This window comes from Oncorhynchus masou, unplaced genomic scaffold (assembly GCF_036934945.1).
Source record: "Oncorhynchus masou masou isolate Uvic2021 unplaced genomic scaffold, UVic_Omas_1.1 unplaced_scaffold_6009, whole genome shotgun sequence".
Lineage (NCBI taxonomy): Eukaryota > Metazoa > Chordata > Actinopteri > Salmoniformes > Salmonidae > Oncorhynchus > Oncorhynchus masou.
In genome coordinates this window covers 3982-19504 of record NW_027012433.1, presented here as the reverse complement: position 1 = coordinate 19504, position 15523 = coordinate 3982, and the positions used below count along the sequence as shown (strand labels likewise).

Sequence of the window (15523 nt, the reverse complement as noted above, 5' to 3'; positions counted from 1 at the left end):
GTCTCCCTCTCTCCGTCCGTCCGTCCGTCCGTCCCTCTCTCTCTCTCTCTCTCTCTCTCTCTCTCTCTCTCTCTCTCTCTCTCTCTCTCTCTCTCTCTCTCTCTCTCTCTCTCTCTCTCTCTCTCTCTCTCTCTCTCTCTCTCTCTCTCTCTCTCTCTCTCTCTCTCTCTCTCTCTCTCTCTCTCTCTCTCTCTCTCTCTCTCTCTCTCTCTCTCTCTCTCTCTCTCTCTCTCTCTCTCTCTCTCTCTCTCTCTCTCTCTCTCTCTCTCTCTCTCTCTCTCTCTCTCTCTCTCTCTCTCTCTCTCTCTCTCTCTCTCTCTCTCTCTCTCTCTCTCTCATCCCAAATAGCATTATATTCCCTCTGTAGTACACTACTTGTGACGAAGGCACATGGGGCTCTGGTCAAATGTAGTGTACGATGGTAAGGAAGAGGGAGCCTTTTGGGAAACAAACTATACGGGCTGAGATGATATCGATGTGTTAACCACACCGGATAGACAGCTAGTATGGTATTAACAAGCCTCTAACACGTCCTGTCATTACTAAAAGGGGTCATTTCCGTATTTTAATTACATTCGCACACAGTATACTGTGAATGGTCTATTGTTTGGGTAGAGTTTCCTGCTGTAAATCAGTTAAAATAAAATTAGTATCAAATTGATCAATTTTGTAAAGCTTTTGATGGCTACCTCTTTGCAGCTTCTTCTTTCTCTGTTTATAGGATATAAAGTGTTTCCCCATTTCCCCTATACCTCAGGGGAAGGCATCGGGTGCCTAATGTTGATTGGTCAATCGATAACTGGGGGTATTATAGAGTGTGCAGTTGTGTCAGAAATGGCATCCATTTTCCTGCAGGGCACTATCAGGTTTTGAAGGTGAGACCCAGATGCAGTCTGTGTCAGAGTAACAATGTTTATTATGGCAACAGGGCAGGAAAACGACAGGTCAAGGCAGGTAGGGGTCGATAACTAGAGTAGTGGGGGGAAAGGTGCAGGACGGCAGCCAGGCTCAGGGGCAGGCAGAGTGGTCAGGCAAGGCTCAAAACCATGAGGGCGAGGAAAAAGCGAGACTCGGGAGCAGCAGGCGTTGAGACAAAAACCCGCGGGTTGACTTGACAAACAAGAAGAACTGGCAACAGACAAACAGAGAACACAGGTATAAATACATAGGGGATACTGGGGAAGATGGGCAATACCTGGAGTTGGGTGGAGACAATCACAAAGACAGGTGAAGCAGATCAGGGTGTGACAGGGCACAGAGCATCCTAAATGGCACCACATACAGTCAGTCGGGCTCTGGTCAAGAGTTGTTCATTACACAGGGAATGGACAGCTGCACTTGGGAACGTTACAAACATAGGATGTGCAACATTCTTTCATGTTTACATTCCCTCCCCCATCATGTGACATCCCCCATCATGTGACATCCCCCATCATGTGACATCCCACATCATGTGACATCCCACATCATGTGACAGGGTCCTTCACAGACAAAGCCACCTACGACTGGAGCTCGGAGGAGGAGGAGCCTGATGGAAGTGCGCGGCCCATCCAGGTGCTGGTTGTCAGGGACGACCACACCTTCGAGCTGGACGAGGCGGCGCTGAGCCGGATCCTATTGGCCGAAGAGGTCCAGAACAGGGAAGTAGTGGCCATATCTGTGGCTGGGGCGTTCCGCAAGGGCAAGTCATTCCTCATGGACTTCATGCTGCGTTACATGTACAGCCAGGTGAGTTCAAAGGTCATGCTTGTGTAAATGATGGGGATTGGTAACCTCACTCCAGGTTGAAATGTCTCCACCCACGCCGCCAAATGATCAAATCAACTCAAAGTTAATTTGTCACGTGCGCTGAATACAACAGGTGTAGTAGACCTTACAGTGAAATGCTGAATACAACAGGTGTAGTAGACCTCACAGTGAAATGCTGAATACAACAGGTGTAGTAGACCTTACAGTGAAATGCTGAATACAACAGGTGTAGTAGACCTTACAGTGAAATGCTGAATACAACAGGTGTCATAGACCTTACAGTGAAATGCTGAATACAACAGGTGTAGACCTTACAGTGAAATACTTACTCTAACCAATTGTGAAAAAAAGGTATTAGGTGAACAATAGGTAAGTAAAGAAATAAAACAACAGTAAAAATACAGGCTATATACAGTAGAGAGGCTCTATACAGTAGAGAGGCTCTATACAGTAGAGAGACCATATACAGTAGAGAGGCTCTATACAGTAGAGAGACTATATACAGTAGAGAGGCTATATACAGTAGAGGGGCTATATACAGTAGAGGGGCTATATACAGTAGAGAGGCTATATACAGTAGTGAGGCTATATACAGTAGCGAGTCTATATACAGTAGCGAGTCTATATACAGTAGGGAGGCTAAATACAGTAGAAGCTATATACAGTAGAGGGGCTATATACAGTAGAGGGGCTATATACAGTAGAGAGGCTATATACAGTAGTGAGGCTATATACAGTAGCGAGGCTATATACAGTAGGGAGGCTAAATACAGTAGAGGGGCTATATACAGCAGAGAGGCTCTATACAGTAGAGAGGCTATACAGAGTAGAGAGGCTATATACAGTAGTGAGGCTATATACAGTAGAGAGGCTATATACAGTAGCGAGGCTATATACAGTAGCGAGTCTATATACAGTAGGGAGGCTATATACAGTAGAGGGGCTATATACAGTAGCGAGGCTATATACAGTAGAGAGGCTATATACAGTAGCGAGGCTATATACAGTAGGGAGGCTATATACAGTAGAGAGGCTATATACAGTATAGAGGCTACTTAGAGTAGAGAGGTTATATACAGTAGAGAGGCTATATACAGTAGTGAGGCTATATACAGTAGAGAGGCTATATACAGTAGCGAGACTATATACAGTAGCGAGGCTATATACAGTAGAGGCTATATACAGTAGAGAGGCTATATACAGTAGGGAGGCTATATACAGTAGTGAGGCTATATACAGTAGGGAGGCTATATACAGTAGTGAGGCTATATACAGTAGAGAAGCTATATACAGTAGTGAGGCTATATACAGTAGTGAGGCTATATACAGTAGTGAGGCTATATACAGTAGACAGGCTATATACAGTAGAGAGGCTACATACAGTAGACAGGCTATATACAGTAGTGAGGCTATATACAGTAGGGAGGCTATATACAGTAGTGAGGCTATATACAGAGTAGACAGGCTATATACAGTAGAGCGGCTATATACAGTAGACAGGCTATATACAGTAGAGAGGCTATTTACAGTTGTGAGGCTATATACAGTAGAGAGGCTATATACAGTAGAGGGGCTATATACAGTAGAGAGGCTATATACAGTAGCGAGGCTATATACAGTAGACAGGCTATATACAGTAGACAGGCTATATAGAGAGGCTACATACAGTAGAGAAGCCATATACAGTAGACAGTCTATATACAGAGTAGAGAGGCTATATACAGTAGAGAGGCTATATACAGTAGAGGCTATATACAGTAGAGGCTCTATACAGTAGAGAGGCTATATACAGTAGAGAAGCTATATACAGTAGACAGGCTATATACAGAGTAGAGAGGCTATATACAGTAGACAGGCTATATACAGAGTAGACAGGCTATATACAGTAGTGAGGCTATATACAGAGTAGACAGGCTATATACAGTAGAGCGGCTATATACAGTAGACAGGCTATATACAGTAGAGAGGCTATTTACAGTTGTGAGGCTATATACAGTAGAGAGGCTATATACAGTAGAGGGGCTATATACAGTAGAGAGGCTATATACAGTAGACAGGCTATATAGAGAGGCTATATACAGTAGAGGCTATATACAGTAGCGAGGCTATATACAGTAGAGGGGCTATATACAGTAGAGAGGCTATATACAGTAGCGAGGCTATATACAGTAGACAGGCTATATACAGTAGACAGGCTATATACAGTAGACAGGCTATATAGAGAGGCTATATACAGTAGAGAGGCTATATACAGTAGTGAGGCTATATACAGTAGAGGGGCGATATACAGTAGAGAGGCTATATACAGTAGAGAGGCTATATACAGTAGAGAGGCTATATACAGTAGTGAGGCTATATACAGTGGAGGGGCTATATACAGTAGCGAGTCTATATACAGTAGAGAGGCTATATACAGTAGAGAGGCTATATTCAGTAGTGAGGCTATATACAGTAGAGAGGCTATATACAGTAGTGAGGCTATATACAGTAGTGAGGCTATATACAGTAGCGAGGCTATATACAGTAGACAGGCTATATACAGTAGGGAGGCTATATACAGTAGGGAGGCTATATACAGTAGACAGGCTATATAGAGAGGCTATATACAGTAGGGAGGCTATATACAGTAGAGAGGCTACATACAGTAGCGAGGCTACATACAGACACTGGTTAGTCAGGCTGATTGAGGTGGTATGTACATGTAGATATGGTTAAAGTGACTATGCATATATGATGAACAGAGAGTAGCAGTAGCGTAAACGAGGGGTTGGCGGGTGGTGGGACACAACGCAGATAGCCCGGTTAGCCAATGTGCGGGATCACTGGTTGGTCGGGCCAATTGAGGTAGTATGTACATGAATGTTTCGTTAAAGTGACTATGCATATATGATAAACGGAGAGTAGCAGGCAGCTTTTTGGGTGATGCAGCTGGCTTAAACGTTTGGGAGGGTCACATGTATTTGTGAGATAGTGGTGCTCAGCTCCAGACCCAGTGCTGGAGATACAGGAAGTGTTATTGTTCAGAGAACACAGTGATGTCATGACTGGCATGGGTTCGTGTCCCTTTGATCCAGCAGTCATACTTGGCTTTTGGGACAGGCATGGGTTCGTGTCCCTTTGATCCAGCAGTCATACTTGGCTTTTGGGACTGGCATGGGTTCGTGTCCCTTTGACCTGGTTAGGACCCAACTCTCAGCATGAAAGCGACATGCTGTAAACTTTCCATCAGCGTCCTGCAGTGACATAATGTCATGATTAAGATTATCGGATAATGTGTGATTTAGGTTAGGGAGTATTGGTGCATTCCCAGAAGCATTTAACTGTGCTGTCTTTCCCTGCATTTTGTCTCTGAATTCACTCTTCTGTGTATATATATATCATTGGCTGGCCTGTATCTATGTATTGTCTCATGCTGGTCTATATCATTGGCTGGCCTGTATCTATGTATTGTCTCATGCTGGTCTATATCATTGGCTGGCCTGTATCTATGTATTGTCTCATGCTGGTCTATATCATTGGCTGGCCTGTATCTATGTATTGTCTCATGCTGGTCTATATCATTGTCTGGCCTGTATCTATGTATTGTCTCATTGGCTGGCCTGTATCTATGTATTGACTCCTGCTGGTCTATATAATTGGCTGGCCTGTATCTACGTATTGTCTCATTGGCTGGCCTGTATCTATGTATTGACTCATGCTGGTCTATATCATTGTCTGGCCTGTATCTACGTATTGTCTCATTGGCTGGCCTGTATCTATGTATTGACTCATGCTGGTCTATATCATTGTCTGGCCTGTATCTATGTATTGTCTCATTGGCTGGCCTGTATCTACGTATTGTCTCATTGGCTGGCCTGTATCTATGTATTGACTCATGCTGGTATATATCATTGGCTGGCCTGTATCTACGTATTGTCTCATTGGCTGGCCTGTATCTACGTATTGTCTCATTGGCTGGCCTGTATCTATGTATTGACTCATGCTGGTCTATATCTCTGTCCATACTCCCCAGGCATCTGAAGAGTGGCTGGGGGAGGCAGAGGAGCCTCTGACTGGGTTCTCCTGGAGGGGTGGATCTGAGAGAGAGACCACAGGCATTCAGATCTGGAGCGAAGTCTTTCTGGTGGACAAGCCAGATGGACGCAAGGTACCGGGGCCTGACCTTTGACCTGTTGTCACCGTTTGGTTGTGTACCAATTGGCACCCTATTCTCTACACCGTACCCTACTTTTGACCAGAGCCCTATTCCCTATATAGTGCCCTACTTTAGACCAGAGCCCTATTCTCTACACCCGTGCCCTACTTTTGACCCAGAGCCCTATTCCCAATATAGTGCACTACTTTAGAGCAGAGCCCTATTCCCAATATAGTGCACTACTTTAGACCAGGACCCTATATAATGCACTACTTTAGACCAGGCCCTATATAGTGCACTACTTTGGGACCAGGCGAGTGCACTACTTTAGACCAGGGGCATAGTGCACTACATTAGACCAGGCGTAGTGCACTACTTAGGACCAGGGCGTAGTGCACTACTTAGGACCAGGGCGTAGGGGCACTACTTTAGACCAGGTGTAGTGCACTACTTTAGACCAGGCGTAGTGCACTAATTTAGACCAGGGCCCAATATAGTGCACTACTTTAGATCAGAGCCCTATATAAAGTGCATTACATTAGACCAGGGCGTAGTGCACTACTTTAGACCAGGCGTAGTGCACTAGGGCGTAGTGCACTACTTTAGACCAGGCGTAGTGCACTAATTTAGACCAGGGCCCTATATAATGCACTTTACTTTAGACCAGAGCCCTATAGTGCACTACATTAGACCAGGGCGTAGTGCAATTACTTAGACCAGAACGTAGTGCACTACTTTAGACCAGGGCATAGTGCACTACTTTAGACCAGGGGCTACTTTAGACAGGGCATAGTGCACTACTTTAGACCAGGGCCCCATATAGTGCACTACTTGTGACTAGGCCCGTAGTGCACAACATTAGACCAGGGCATAGTGCACTACTTTTAGACCAGGGCGTAGTGCACTACTTTAGACCAGGGCGTGGTGCACTACTTTAGACCAGAGCCCTATATAGTGCACTATATAGGACCTCGTGGTGGCCCATCACTTTTCCTTAAGCCACTTTATGTCGGTGTGTGTGTGTGTGTGTGTGTTCATTTTGGCAGTTACCTGGTACACACCGACTGATTCTTAAAAGAATATCCCTTGTGAAATCCTCTGTGAGCCTCTGTGAAACTGCAACGACACTAACCGGTGTTGAGTGAAGACTTTAACGTTCTCCGGGTCTCGTCCTCAGGTGGCTGTTCTACTGATGGACACTCAGGGAACGTTCGACAGCCAGTCGACGTTGAGGGATTCGGCCACCGTGTTCCGCACTCCAGCACCATGATCAGCTCCATGCAGGTACAATAGCTCTTGCCCACTGTATTTGAACATAAATAATGACATTTCTTAGAGACATAAATAATGACATTCTTAGAGACATAAATAATGACATTTCTTAGAGACATAAATAATGAAATTTCTTATAGACATAAATAATGACATTTCTTAGAGACATAAATAATGACATTTCTTAGAGACATAAATAATGACATTTCTTAGAGACATAAATAATGAAATTTCTTATAGACATAAATAATGACATTTCTTAGAGACATAAATAATGACATTCTTAGAGACATAAATAATGACATTTCATAGAGACATAAATAATGACATTTCTTAGAGACATAAATAATGACATTTCTTAGAGACATAAATAATGACATTTCTTAGAGACATAAATAATGACATTTCTTAGAGACATAAATAATGACATTTCTTAGAGACATAAATAATGACACTTCTTAGAGACATAAATAATGACATTTCTTAGAGACATAAATAATGACATTTCTTAGAGACATAAATAATGACATTTCTTAGAGACCTTGACGACGGTAGCCGAACTTAAATAATGACATTTCTTGAAGACCTTGACGACGGTAGCCAAACTTAAATAATGACATTTCTTGGAGACCTTGACGAGGGTAGCTGAACATAAATAATGACATTTCTTGGAGACCTTGACGAGGGTAGCTGAACATAAATAATGACATTTCTTGGAGACCTTGACGACGGTAGCTGAACATAAATAATGACATTTCTTGGAGACCTTGACGAGGGTAGCTGAACATAAATAATGACATTTCTTAGAGACATAAATAATGACATTTCTTGGAGACCTTGACGAGGGTAGCTGAACATAAATAATGACATTTCTTAGAGACATAAATAATGACATTTCTTGGAGACCTTGACGAGGGTAGCTGAACATAAATAATGACATTTCTTGGAGACCGTGACGACGGTAGCCGAACTTAAATAATGACATTTCTTGGAGACCTTGACGAGGGTAGCTGAACATAAATAATGACATTTCTTGGAGACCTTGACGAGGGTAGCTGAACATAAATAATGACATTTCATGGAGACCTTGACGAGGGTAGCTGAACATAAATAATGACATTTCTTGGAGACCTTGACGAGGGTAGCTGAACATAAATAATGACATTTCTTGGAGACCTTGACGAGGGTAGCTGAACATAAATAATGACATTTCTTAGAGACATAAATAATGACATTTCTTGGAGACATAAATAATGACACTTCTTAGAGACATAAATAATGACATTTCTTAGAGACATAAATAATGACATTTCTTAGAGACATAAATAATGACATTTCTTAGAGACCTTGACGACGGTAGCCGAACTTAAATAATGACATTTCTTGAAGACCTTGGCGACGGTAGCCAAACTTAAATAATGACATTTCTTGGAGACCTTGACGAGGGTAGCTGAACATAAATAATGACATTTCTTGGAGACCTTGACGAGGGTAGCTGAACATAAATAATGACATTTCTTGGAGACCTTGACGACGGTAGCTGAACATAAATAATGACATTTCTTGGAGACCTTGACGAGGGTAGCTGAACATAAATAATGACATTTCTTAGAGACATAAATAATGACATTTCTTGGAGACCTTGACGAGGGTAGCTGAACATAAATAATGACATTTCTTAGAGACATAAATAATGACATTTCTTGGAGACCTTGACGAGGGTAGCTGAACATAAATAATGACATTTCTTGGAGACCGTGACGACGGTAGCCGAACTTAAATAATGACATTTCTTGGAGACCTTGATGAGGGTAGCTGAACATAAATAATGACCTTTCTTGGAGACCTTGACGAGGGTAGCTGAACATAAATAATGACATTTCTTGGAGACCTTGACGACGGTAGATCTTCTCTGCTATCCAGGATTACCTTCTTAGCCCCCCTTTCAAACACTTGTATGTTATATTCTTCTTCTTCTTATATACTATGTTATATTTCCCAGGTGTACAACATCTCCCAGAATGTCCAGGAGGATGATCTTCAACACTTGCAGGTACAGTAGACGGATTGATTACATCACCTACGGTATCACTGAGGTCTTTTACTGTGGAGACGTTTAGATAGAGGATGACCCCCCCCCAGCCCCCACCCACCCACCCCCACCCCACAGAAATTAACTGTTTCTCCGAACATGTTCAATAAATTGACTTTACTTTTAAATTCCTGATCGTGATCGATGTTGTCTTTTCCTGTTTGTAGCTCTTCACTGAGTATGGTAGACTGGCCATGGAGGAGACATTCCTCAAGCCATTCCAGGTAGGACATTTCCCTTTCCTGTTCTTCCGTTCTGGCCTTGTGCAACCGGACCATAGACTTAGATAGACATCTCTAGTGACCCAAACGCCTGTTTTAGCACGGACAGCGCCATTGAAGACTTTCACCAGTTTGAAGTAATCAACTGAGTGGGACTTCCTATGGATCGCATCGGGAGAGATCAGCCAATGAACGTAACTCCTGCGCAAACATTCCATAACTGCAGGATGAAGTAAATCACCAATCTTGTCTTTATACCCGTTCAGACAACACCCTCCAGGGGGCAGTATGCACCTTTTCGGTTTGTTTACTGACTCATACAAGTGGTAGAAGAAGAAATTGACTATTTTAAAATTGAGAATTCCCCTAATGGCACTGCCCATCCTGTCACAGAAGCCATTATCACACAGATACAAAGAAATGCCCTCTATCTACCTCTATGAGCCAGGCTGAATGCTGTGAAACAGAATTATGAGCTTACGCAATAAGGCTGGTTTAACAAGGCTAACTGGGGCGTTCGGTAGGTAGACCAGTGGTTAGAGCGTTGGGCCAGTAACCGAAAGGCTGCGAGATCGAATCCCCGAGCCGACAAGGTAAAAACCTGTTGTTCTGCCCCTAACCCACTGTTCCCAGGCTGTCATTCTTAACTGACTTGCCTACTTAAACAAAAACAAATTATTTACAAAATAATTCAGTTTTCCAGAGCAGGAACTATTTACATTTCCGTCAGAAAGTATTCAGACCCCTTTGACCTATTTCACATTTTGTTGTGTTGAATACAAAATAGATTAAATTGTTGTTGTTTTTTCTTCTCATCCATTTACATGACAAAGTTAAAACATATTTTTAGAACATTTGCTAATTTATTGAAGATGAAATAAGGAAATATCTCATTTATAGTGCAAAAAACTAAATGTTTGCAAATCTATTAAAAATAAAAAACTGAATTACGTAAGTATTCAGACCCTTTGCTATGAGACTAAATTGAGCAAAGTTGCATCCTGTTTCCATTGATCATCCTTGAGATGTTTCTAGAACTTGATTGGAGTCCACCTGTGGTAAATTCCATTGATTGTGCATGATTTGGAAAGGCACACACCTGTCTATATAAGGTCCCACAGTTGACTGTGCATGTCAGAGCAAAAACCAAGCCATGAGGTCGAAGGAACTGTCCATAGAGCTCAGAGACAGGATTGTGCCGACGCACAGATCTGGGGAAAGGTACCAAAACATTTCTGCAGCATTGAAGGTCCCCAAGAACACAGTGGCCTCCATCATTCTTAAATGGAAGTTTGGAACCACCAAGACTCTTCCTAGAGCTGACCACCTGCCCAAACTGAGCAGTGGGGTACAGAGATGAGATAGTTATTCAAAAATCATGTTAAACACTTATTGCACACAGAGTCCATGCAACATGGTACTTGTGAAGAACAGTTTAACTCCTGAATGTATTTAGGCTTTCCATGACATAAAGGGCTGAATACTCGTTGACTCAAGACATTTCAGCTTTTCATTTTTAATTAATGTGTAAACATTTATTAAAAATATAATTCCACTTTGACATTATGGGGTGTTGTGTATAGGACAGTGACACAATCTCAATTTAATCTTGAAAAAATATATATTTTTAAGTCAAGGGGTGGGAACACATTCTGAAGGAACTATACATCCTCTCTACTTTGGTAGTGTAACAGTATAACTTTAGACCGTCCCCTCGCCCATACCCTGGCGCGAACCAGGGACCCTCTGCACACAACAACAGTCACCAACAAAGCATCGTTTCCCATCGCGCCACAAAAGCCACGGCCCTCGCAGCGCACAGGGGGAACCACGACTTCGAGGTCTCAGAGCGAGTGACGTCACCGATTGAAACGCTATTTAGCGCTGCAACCACCGCTGACTGAGCTCGCCGTTTCACATCCGTTACAGTTGCATCTTGCTGTCACAAACTTGCCGTGTTTATTTTGATACACTTTACTCCCTGTTAGTCAGCGCACCTCCACATACATTTTTAAGGGGTACATCAGCTCCTGCTGTTTACTTCCTACTGCGTGGTAACCTAGTGAACCTGTGTGTCGTTTCAGTCCATGATATTCCTGGTCCGGGATTGGAGTTTCCCTTACGAGTTTGCCTACGGACAGGAAGGAGGCATGAAGTTCCTGGAGAAGAGGCTCAAGGTCAGAGGTCACAGATGATTTTTCGTGGTTCATCTAAAGATAAAAACAACAACAACAAGTTATATTAACAGTTTGTCATTCATTGAAACTAAAAGGGATGCTATTTATTCTACATAATTATGGAAGCTGTAATAATAATAATATAAGCAGATGCTTTCATCCGAAGAAACATACAGAACAGATAAAGTCCAGCGAACGAAGAGACGACCCACCACATTTCTGAACAATAAAAATGCACACATAAAAAGGTAGTAAACCCAAAATGGCTTTGTAAATAAAAGTATACCAGTGACTGAGCCTATGAGAGACTAGAGAAGGCCAGCCAACCCTGGTACACAACGTGCAGTGGTGCGTAAGGGTTTTACAGTTTAAAATAAATCTCAAAGTGCCATGGTAAAGGGTGTCAATTGATCTCAAACACTGAAGGGAAGCATTCATATATAAAACATCCCCATAGTCTAGTAAAGACATACATGTAGCTGAGACTCGCCTCCTTCTGGCTTCAAAAGAAAAACAGGCCTTATTCCTAAAATAAAATCCCAATTTCAGTCTCTGTCTGTGTTTGTCTGTGTTTGTATCTGTGTCTTTCTGGGGTTGGTCTGCGGTTGTGTTTGTGTCTGTGGTTGTGTCTGTGGTTGTATCTGTGTCTTTCTGGGGTTGGTCTGCGGTTGTGTTTGTGTCTGTGGTTGTGTCTCTGTCTGTGTTTGTCTGTGTCCGTGGTTGTATCTGTGTCTTTCTGGGGTTGGTCTGTGGTCGTGTGTGTCTGTGGCTGTACTTGTCTGTGGTTGATCGGTGGTTGTACGTGTCTCTGGTTATCTGTGTGTGTGTCTGTGGTTGTCTGTGGTTGTGTGTCTGTGGTCGTACGTGTCTCTGGTTGTCTGTGTGCCTGTGGGTGTCTGTCTGTGGTTGATTGGTGGTTGTACGTGTCTCTGGTTGTCTGTGTGTGTCTGTGGTTGTCTGTCTGTGGTTGGTCTGTGGCCGTGGTTGTGTGTGTCTGTGTTCTAGATCTCTGAGAATCAACATGAGGAGCTGCAGAACGTTCGTAAACACATCCACTCCTGCTTCACCAACATCTCCTGCTTCCTGATGCCCCACCCCGGACTCAAAGTGGCCACCAACCCTAACTTCGACGGCAGACTCAAAGGTAAACTATACGTCACGATCACCCGGTCTTAATACACACACAGCAGTTTGTTTCCTACAAAAAATATACAGTAACTGTCTGATCAAATTCCATTTTTTTTTGTATTTTACTAGGCAAGTCAATTAAGAACAAATTCTTATTTTCAATGACCTAGGCCTAGGAACGGGTGGGTTAACTGCCTGTTCAGGGGCAGAACGACAGATTTGTACCTTGTCAGCTCAGAGATTCAAACTTGCAACCTTTCGGTTACTAGTCCAACGCTCTAACCACTAGGCTACCCTGCCGCCCCATATTATAGAGAAGGTTCAAGGAATTATGAATTTGTCACACCATGACAAGAAGGACACCAGTAGGATTTTTTTTCTTCTACTAATCCTCTCCCTAACCTGTGTGCAGAGGGTCGCTGGTTATCGCCCAGCTCAGGGTTATCAGCACTACGGTTATACATAACGACCCATCCAACCTTCTCCCTAACCCGTGTGCAGAGATCGACCGTGAGTTCATCAACAACCTGCAGGTGCTGGTCCCGTGGCTGCTGAGTCCCAAGAACCTGGATGTCAAGGAGATCAACGGCAGCAACATCACCTGTAGAGGCCTGCTGGAGTACTTCAAGGTTAGAGACAGAGATTTTGATTGAAGAGATGATACTATATGTATCTATATGATACTGTATCTACATCTATATGATACTGTATGTATCTATGTGATACTGTATGTGTCTATATGATACTGTATGTATCTATATGATACTGTATCTACATCTATGTGATACTGTATGTATCTATGTGATACTGTATGTATCTATATGATACTGTATGTATCTACATCTATATGATACTGTATGTATCTATATGATAATGTATGTATCTATATGATACTGTATGTATCTATATCTATATGATACTGTATGTATCTACATCTATATGATACTGTATGTATCTATATGATACTGTATGTACCTATATTATACTGTATGTATCTACATCCAAATGATACTGTATTTATCTATGTGATACTGTATGTATCTATATGATACTGTATGTATCTATATGATACTGTATGTACCTATATTATACTGTATGTATCTACATCTATATGATACTGTATATATCTATATGATACTGTATGTATCTATGACCTTCATGTCTTAAAGTAATGATGAACTGTCATTTCTCTTAGCTTATTTGAGCTGTTTTTGCCATAATATGGGCTTGGTCTTTTAACAAATAGGGCTATATTCTGTACACCACCCTTGTCACAACACAACTGATTGGCTCAAACACATTAAGAAGGAAAGAAATTCCACAAATTACCTTTTAAGAAGGCACACCTGTTAATTGAAATGCATTCCAGGTGACTACCTCATGAAGCTGGTTGAGAGAGTTCCAAGAGTGTGCAAAGTTGTCATCAAGGCAAAGGGTGGCTATTTTGAAAAATATAAAATATATTTTGATTTGTTTAACACTTTTTTGGTTACTACATGATTCCATATGTGTTATTTCGTAGTTTTGATATTCCACAATGTAGAAAATAGTACAAATATAGAAAAACCCTGGAATGAGTAGGTGTGTCCAAACCTTTTGACTGGTAATGTAGGTGTTTGGTGACATTATCTTTTTTTCTTTCAGGCATACATCAAAATCTACCAGGGTGAGGAGCTGCCACACCCTAAGTCCATGCTGCAGGTACACAATTACCTCCTTGTCTTATAGCTTATAGTGTTATGCCAAAAGGTGGCCTTGTGGCTAGAACGTCTGCCCTGAGATTGGAAAATTCAAAGTACAGTCCCCGGCCGAGTCATACTAAATACTGAGTCATATTAAAGACATAAAAATGGGGCACAATGCTGTGCAGTTATTGTCAGTAGTTTTGACCGGTAGTGGTGGTCAGTAGTTGTGTGGTTGTGGTCAGTAGTTGTGGTCAGTAGTTGTGTGGTTGTGGTCAGTAGTTGTGTGGTTGTGGTCAGTAGTTGTGGTCAGTAGTTGTGTAGTTGTGGTCAGTATTTGTGTGGTTGTGGTCAGTAGGTGTGTGGTTGTGTGGTTGTGGTCAGTAGTTGTGTGGTTGTGGTCAGTAGTTGTGTGGTTGTGGTCAGTAGTTGTGTGGTTGTGGTCAGTAGTTGTATGGTTGTGGTCAGTAGTTGTGTGGTTGTGGCAAGTAGTTATGGTCAGCGGTTGTGTGGTTGTGGTCAGTATTTTATTTGATTGTGGTCAGTAATTGTGGTCACTAGTTGTGTGGTTGTGGTCAGTATTTGTGGTTGTGGTCAGTATTTGTGGTTGTGATCAGTATTTGTGGTTGGTAGTTGTGATTGTGGTCAGTAGTTGTGGACAGTAGTTGTGTGGTTATGGTCAGTAGTGTGTGGTTGTGGTCAGTAGCTGTGGTCAGAAGTTGTGTGGTTGTGGTCAGTAGTTGTGTGGTTGTGGTCAGTAGTTGTATGGTTGTGGCCAGTAGTTGTATGGTTGTGGTCAGTAGTTGTATGGTTGTGGTCAGTAGTTGTGTGGTTGTGGCAAGTAGTTATGGTCAGCGGTTGTGGTCAGTATTTTATTTGATTGTGGTCAGTAATTGTGGTCACTAGTTGTGTGGTTGTGGTCAGTATTTGTGGTTGTGGTCAGTATTTGTGGTTGTGATCAGTATTTGTGGTTGGTAGTTGTGATTGTGGTCAGTAGTTGTGGACAGTAGTTGTGTGGTTATGGTCAGTAGTGTGTGGTTGTGGTCAGTAGCTGTGGTCAGAAGTTG

The 15523-nt window shown here is 42.4% G+C and overlaps 1 pseudogene; it reads left to right on the top strand.

Annotated features, from left to right (window-relative positions):
• The first annotated feature begins 1477 nt into the window (after nucleotides 1–1477).
• On the top strand, nucleotides 1478–14475 carry LOC135536359 (atlastin-1-like; annotated as a pseudogene).
• The last annotated feature ends 1048 nt before the right edge of the window (nucleotides 14476–15523 follow it).